The following is a 7,596-nucleotide window of genomic DNA, read 5'->3' as shown; positions in this document are numbered from 1 at the left end:
AGGAAAATTGGAAATTGTCAAAACTGGAATAGGAGGCATAAACATTGATATTGTAGGCATTAAGGAGTTGAAATTGAAGGGTATTAGCCATTTTGAATCTAATAATCACATGCTTTACTATGCCTGGAATGAGAAATTGAAGAGAAAGGGCATCGCATTTATCATAAAAAAGAACATATCAAGATTTGCCATGAGGTACAACACTGCCTGTGATAAGATATAATATCCATTTACCTGTAGGGAAGACCAGTTAATACCACTATTATTGAATTTTATGCATCAATCACTAAAGCCAGTGAGGATGTAATTGAAAAAATTCTACCAGCTTCTTCCACCACACGTCTGTCAGTTTGTTGTGCTGTGGCAGCTTGTGAGTTGCTGTGATTCTGAAAGCTATGCCACCGGTATTTCAAATACCAGCAGGGTCACCCATGGTGGACGGGTTTCAGATGAGCTTCCAGATGAAGACAGACTAAGAATAAGGAGTGACGAATTATTTCCAACTATTTAGTCACTGAAAACCTTATGGATAGCAGAGAAACACTGTCAGATAAAGTTCCAGAAAATGAGCCCATGAGGTTGGAAGATACTTAAAATGAGACTGGGGAAGAGCTGACTCCTCAAAGTAGATTTGACTGTGAAGACGCGAATGGAGTAAAGACTGAGGGAGAAAAGCTGGAGGGACCTTTATTTGCTCACGGGGCACAACTCAAAATGAAGAGAAAAAGTTGTAAACATCCACTGAAAATCAGAAGATGGAGTGTATGAAGTATGAATCTGGGAAAATTGGAAGTTGTCAAAAATGAAATGGAAGGCATAAACATCAATATCTTAGGTATTAGTGAGCCGAAATGGACTGGTATTGGCCATTTCATTTTGAATCTGATGACCACATGGTTTACTATGTGGGAAATGATATGGTGTTGCATTCATTGTCAAAAAGAACATATCTTTAGCAGTCATAAGGTAAAACTCTGTCTGTGATAAGATAATATCCATGCACCTATGGGAAATCCCAGTTAATACCACTATTATTCAAATGTATGCACCAAAGACTAAAGCCAGTGAGGATGAAATAGAAGAATTCTACCAACTTCTTCAATATGAAATTGATGAAACATGCAATCAAGATGTCTTGATCATTACTGGTGTTTGGAATTCAAAGGTTGGGAACAAAGAGAAAGGATCAGTAGTTGGAAAATATGGCTGGGAGCAAAGAGGAATCATCAGTAGTTGGAAAATATGGTCTTGGTGACTGATGCTGGAGATTGCATGATAGAATTCTGCAAAATCAATGATTTGTTCATTTCAAATACCTTCTTTAGACAACCTAAGAGATGACTATGCACATGGACCTCACCAGATGGAATACATAGAAATCAAATTGACGACATCTGTGGAAAGAAATCATGTAAAAGCTCCATATTACCAGAGAAAAGAAGGCCAGGGGCAGACTGTGAAACAGACCACCAATTTCTCATATGCAAATTCACACCAAAGCTAAAGAAAATGAAAACAAGTTCACGAGAGCCAAAATATGGCCTTGAATATATCCCACCTAAATTTACATATCATCTGAAGAACAGATTTGATACATTAAACACGAAAGACCAAAGACCAGAAGAGTTGTGAGATGACATCAAGCACATTATACATGAAGACAGCAAAAAGTCATTAAGAATATGAGAAATAAGGAAAAGGACAAAATGGATGACAGAAGAGACACTGAAACTTGCTCTGCAGCGTAGAGATGCTAAAGCAAATGGAAGAAATTAGGAGGTTCAAGAGCTGAACAGAAAATCTGAAAGATCAGTTTGAGAAGATAAAACCAAATATTACAACAAAATGTGCAAAGATCTGGAATCAGAAAACCAAAAAGTTAGAACATGCTCAGCATTTCTCAAGCTGGGGGAACTGAAGAAAAAAGTCAAGCCTCAAGTTTAGTTACTGAAGGATTCTCTGGGCAAATTATTGAATGATGCAGAAATCATTAAGAGAAGATGGAAGGAATACACAGTCACTGTACCAAAAGGAAATGGTTAATGTTCAGCCATTTCAAGAGGTAGCATGTGATCAAGAGCCAATGATATTGGAGAAGGAAGTACAAGGTTCATTAAAGGAATTAGCAAAGAACAAGGCACCAGGAATTGATGGAATAAAAATTGAAATATTTCAAGAAAGTGAGGCGGCAAATGAAGTACTCACTCATCTCTGCCAAGAAATTTGGAAGATGACTATCTGGACAAATGAGTGGAAGAGATCCGTATTTGTGGCCATTCCAACAGAATGTGGAAACCATCGGACAATCTCTTTGATATCCCATGTGAGTAAAGTTTAACTAAAAGTAATACAGAAATGGCTGCAAGCATGCATTGACCAAGAACTTCTAGAGATTCAAGTCAGATTCAGAAGAGACCATGGAACGAGGGATATCATTGCTGATGTCTGATCGATCTTAGCTGAATGCAGAGAATATCAGAAAGATGTTTACCTGTGCTTTATTGACTATGCAAAGCCTTTCGATATTGTGGATCATGACAAGCTATGCACAACATTGTGAAGTATGAGTATTCTGGAACACTTAATTGTGCTCATGAGGTATCTGTACCTGGACCAAGGGGCAGTTGTTTGAACAGAACATGGGAATACTGAATGGTTTAAAATTAAGAAAGGTGTGTGACAGGGTTGTATTCTCTCACCATACTTATTTAACCTGTATGCTGAACAAATAATCCAAGAAGCTGGGTTCTATGGAGAAAAATGTAGCATCAGGATTGGAGGAAGACTCATTAACAACCTGTGATATGCAGATGATACAACCTTGCTTGCTGAAAGTGAAGAGGACTTTAAACACTTACTGAGGAAGATCAAAGAGCATAGCCTTCGGTATGGATTGCATCTCAATGTCAAGAAAACAAAAATCCTCACCACTGGACCAATAAACAACATGTTTATCTACGGAGAAAAGATTGAAATTGTCAAGGACTTCATTCTTGTTGGATCAACTATCAACACTCATGGAAGTAGAAGTCAAGAAATCAAATGACATATTGCATTAGGCAAATCTGCTGCATAAGGCCTTTTTAAAGTGTTAAAGATCAAAATTGTCAGCTTTAAGACTAAGTTTCACCTGAAACAAACCATGGTGTTTTCAATAACATCATATGCATGTGAAAGCTGGACAGTAAATAAAGAAGGCCGTAGAAGGATTGATACATTTTTGTTATTGTGTTGGAGAAGAATATTGAAAGTGCCATGGGCTGCCTGAAGAACCAAGAGATCTGTTTTGGATGAAGTGCAGTCAGAGTGTTCCTTGGAAGCTAAGATGTCCAAACATCATCTCTCATAGTTCTGACATATTGTCAGGAGGGTCTAGTCACTGGAGAAGGATATCATGTTTGGTAATTTTGAGGGTTAGATAAAAAGAAGAGAACCCCAACGAGATGAATTGGCCAAGTGGCAGCATCGATGGACTCAAGTGTGGCAACAGTAGTGAGGTTGGCCCAGGGTCAGGGAGTGTTTCGTTGTGCTGTGCATGAGGTCGCTATGAATCGGTACCGACTTGATGACACCTAACAAAAACAACAACAACAAACCCGTTTCTTCAGTCTGAAATTGCTCAAACATGCTATCAAGATGTAATGATAATCACTGGCAATTGAAATGCAAAGCTTGGAAACAAAGAGGAAGGATCAGTATTTGGGAAATAATGTTTTGGTATTAGAAATGATGCTGGAGATAACATGATAGAATTCTGCAAAAGCAATGGTTTGTTCTTTCCAATACCTTTTGTAAACAGAATAAAAGATGACTATACTCATGGACCTCACCAAATGGAATACACAGAAATCAAATTGACTATATCTGTGGAAAGAGACACTGTAAAGGATCCGTATCATCAGCCAAAACAAGTCTAGGGGCAGATTGTGGAACAGACCATGTATTGCTCATATTCAAATTCAGACTGTGGCTGAAGAAATTGAAGACAACTTCACGAGAGCCAAAGCATGAACTTGAATCTATTCCAACTCATTTTAGACAGTATCTGAAGAACAAACTTCATACATTAAACACTAAATTCCAAAGACCAGAAAAGTTGCGGAATGACATCAAGAACAACATGCAGGAAGAAAGCCAAACGTCATTGAGAAGACTAGAAAGATGGAAAAGACCAAAATCTATGTCAGAATATACTTTGAAACTTGCTCTCCAGCATAGAGATGCTAAATCAAATGGAAGAAGTGAGAAGGTGCAGGAGATAAACAGAACATTTGAAAGGTTTAAACAGTTCAAAGGAGCATTTCAAACAGAACACTTCAAGAAGATGAAATCAAATATTATAATGAAATATGCAAAAATATGAAGTTAGAAAACCAAAAGGGAAGAACACTTTCAGCATTTCTCAAGCTGAGGGAACCAAGAAAAAAAATCAAGCCTTGACTTGCATTATTGAAGGATTGTCTGGATAAATTATTGAATGATATAGAAAGCATAAAAAGAAGATGGAAGGAATACACAGTCAGTGTACCAAAGGGAAATGGTCAGTGTTCAATCATTTCAAGAGGTATCATATGATCAAGAGCCAATGATGCTGAAGGAAGATATCCAAGGTGTATTGAAGGCATTGGCAAAGAACAAAGCACTGGGACTTGTTCAGAGTTTAGTATTATTGATATTCCTTTGTAGATAACTTTTCATTTTTCCCATGTTTCTTTCAGGATTCTTTGTCTTTGGGTTTGGAAAATTTTACTATAATATGTCTTGAGGATTTTCTTTTGCAGTCTATCCTACTTGGGATACATTTGAATTTTTTAATCAATATCGTCATACCTTTCATTATATTGGGGAAGTGCCTTGCAAGAAAGTTTAAATTTTTCTGTACATTTTTGTTTTGGCTATTCCTATTATGGAATTCTTATCATGCATTAATTGTTCCTCTTGATGTGTTCCACATGATTCTTATGTGTCTTTAAATGTTTTAACTCTTTTTTTTCCTGATTGTTCTTCTAACGAGTTAGTCATGAAAGGCTTATCTTCAGTTTTGCAAATTCTGTCTTCTGTTGATTCAATTCTTCTTTTCCTTTAGAATGTGTAATTCTGAAATACTAGTATTAATCCTCTGGATATCTATTTGCTGCTATTTTATGGCTTCTAACTCTTCAATCATTGTTTTTCAATTTGTTCTTGCATTATTATCTTGAATTTTCAAGAGTTTTGTCTGTGTTTTCCTTAATTTTTGTCTGTGATTTCATTGGTGTTCTCCTTTATCCACCCCCCCCCATCTCTTTCTTAATCTGTTTGAAGGTCCTATGTATTGTTCTTTTGAATTGCTTATCTCATAGTCTTAATGACACTTCTTTCTTCAGAAGATTTTCCATCCCTGTATTTAGTCATTTGCTTGTGCCATCCACCTTGTCATTTTTTTGTTTGTTTGAATTTATATGTTGTCTCACAGATCAGTTGTTCTTGTTAGGTACCATCAAGTCAGCACCATCTCATAGAGGTCCTATACACACAGAATGAAACACTTCCCAGTCCTGGGCCAGCCTCATAATTGTTGCTACCCCTATGTCCACTGCTTCCCACACAATGCCAATCCATGTCATAGATGGTCTTCCTCTTTTTCTTAGACCCTCTTCTTTACCAAACAAGATACATTTCTCCAGGGGCTATTCACTCCTGATAATATGTCTGAAGTATGAGAGACAAAGTCTGGACATCCTGGCTTCCAAGGAGCACTCTGACTGTACTTCTTTCAACACAGATCTGTTTACTCTTTAGATAGTCCATAATACTTTCAGTGCTCTACAACACCATAACTCAAATGCATCAATTTTTCTATGTTCTTTCTTATTCACCGCCTATGAGGTCATTGAAAATACCATGGCTTTTGTTAGGTGCACCTTAGTTCTCAAACTGACATCTTGGCTCTTCAACACTTCAAAGAGATCTTGGGCAGCAGATTTTCCCAAAACAAGACATTGTTTGGTCTCCTAACTGCTGCATCCATAAGCATGGATGGCTGATCTGAGGAAAATGAAGTCCTTGACAACTACAATCATTTCTCGATTTATATGGATGTTGTTTACTGGTACAGTGGTTAGGAGTATTTTTTTCCTTACATTGAGATGCAACTCACAGTGAAGGCTATGGTTTTTGATGTTCATCATTAAGTATCTGTGTCCTCTTTCCTTTCAACTAGTAAGACTGTTACTTGCTGCATATTGCTGGTTGTTAATGAGTCTTCTTCCATTCCTGATGCCACATTTTTCTTGGTAAAATCTAGTTTCTCAGATTATTTTCTTAATATACAGACTGAATGTGTATGGTAAAAAAACACAACTCTGTCGCACAAGTTTCCCAATTTTAATCAATTCTATGTTCCCTTGTTCTGTTCAAACTATTGCCTCTTGACTTATGTACAGGTTCCTCATGGGCACAATTAATTCTGAAATACTCATTTTTTGCAACGTTGTCCATAGCTTTATCATGATTCACACAATCGAACACCTTTGCGTATGTTGTCAATAAAACACAGGTAAACATCTTTCTGGTATTCAGGTTTCAGCCAAGATCCATCCACATCTTACTTTTTCATTGTGTTTATTCAGTCTCTTCCTCTAATCTGTTCTTTATCCTTTCCTTTGAAGTTTTGGGTTCCAGGATTGCCATCTGTATCCACAACTGAGTACGCCACAAGATTCACTTGGTTTCTCATGTTTTTGTTGTAGAGTAGAGGTGTAACGTCAATTTGTCTGTCCCTGCCAAACCAATTGCAGTTCCATTTATCAAATTAGGAATAAGATAATGAAATGTTTGAACAAAGATTGCAGACTAATTTTTGTTGTCTGAATAAAAAATATTATTTTCCTCTTTTTAATATAGGTAAGCTACCAAGAGAATTTTTAAAACCTTTTATTGTGAGTTGAGCGGTAGTTTACAGGGCAGATCATCAATTTACACTCAACACTTCATATTTTGTTTCATTGCACTGATTACAATTTCCTCCATGCACCACCTGTTAAAATTATTTACCTCTATTCCCTTTTTGTTTATGTACACAAAACACACAGAAAATATATATTCATTTAATTTCAATGTCCAAACAGCACTTTTTGCAAACCAACCTCCTGCATGCAGGCATGTTGGGGACATACGCAAGTACTGAGACATTGTGGCCCTGTGACAACATGAACAAAAATCCAATTCCGATGCCCTCCTCAGGATAGCGAGCCATGGACCCTGAGGGCCAAAGGAAGTGACCTCCTGACGTCCCTGGTTCATTGGTTTTTGCAAACTCACTGGTTGACTACCTATGTATAATTTTCTTTGGTCCTAATATTGTTCATTCCATGCTTCTAACTCCAGTAATTGTAGCTTCTGAGAAAATGGTTTCTTTTACAATGCTGTAAGGAAAGAAACTTTCTTGACCAAACTTTAGCCTGGTTTTGGGATCCATCTAAAATCACCTAGGCCTTAGCTTATTAAAAATGTGACTAGGCCCAGCTGCCAGGAAATTTTAGAGAAAAACAGTTAGGTCAGGCCGCCCTCAGAATCATTGGAATTTCCCCAGTTTCCCCTCATATGCAATCAATC

The sequence above is a fragment of the Chrysochloris asiatica genome, unplaced genomic scaffold (genome assembly GCF_000296735.1).
Source record: "Chrysochloris asiatica unplaced genomic scaffold, ChrAsi1.0 scaffold00126, whole genome shotgun sequence".
NCBI lineage: Eukaryota > Metazoa > Chordata > Mammalia > Afrosoricida > Chrysochloridae > Chrysochloris > Chrysochloris asiatica.
The sequence above is the reverse complement of the archived record's forward strand: the minus strand, read 5'-3'. Positions refer to the sequence as shown.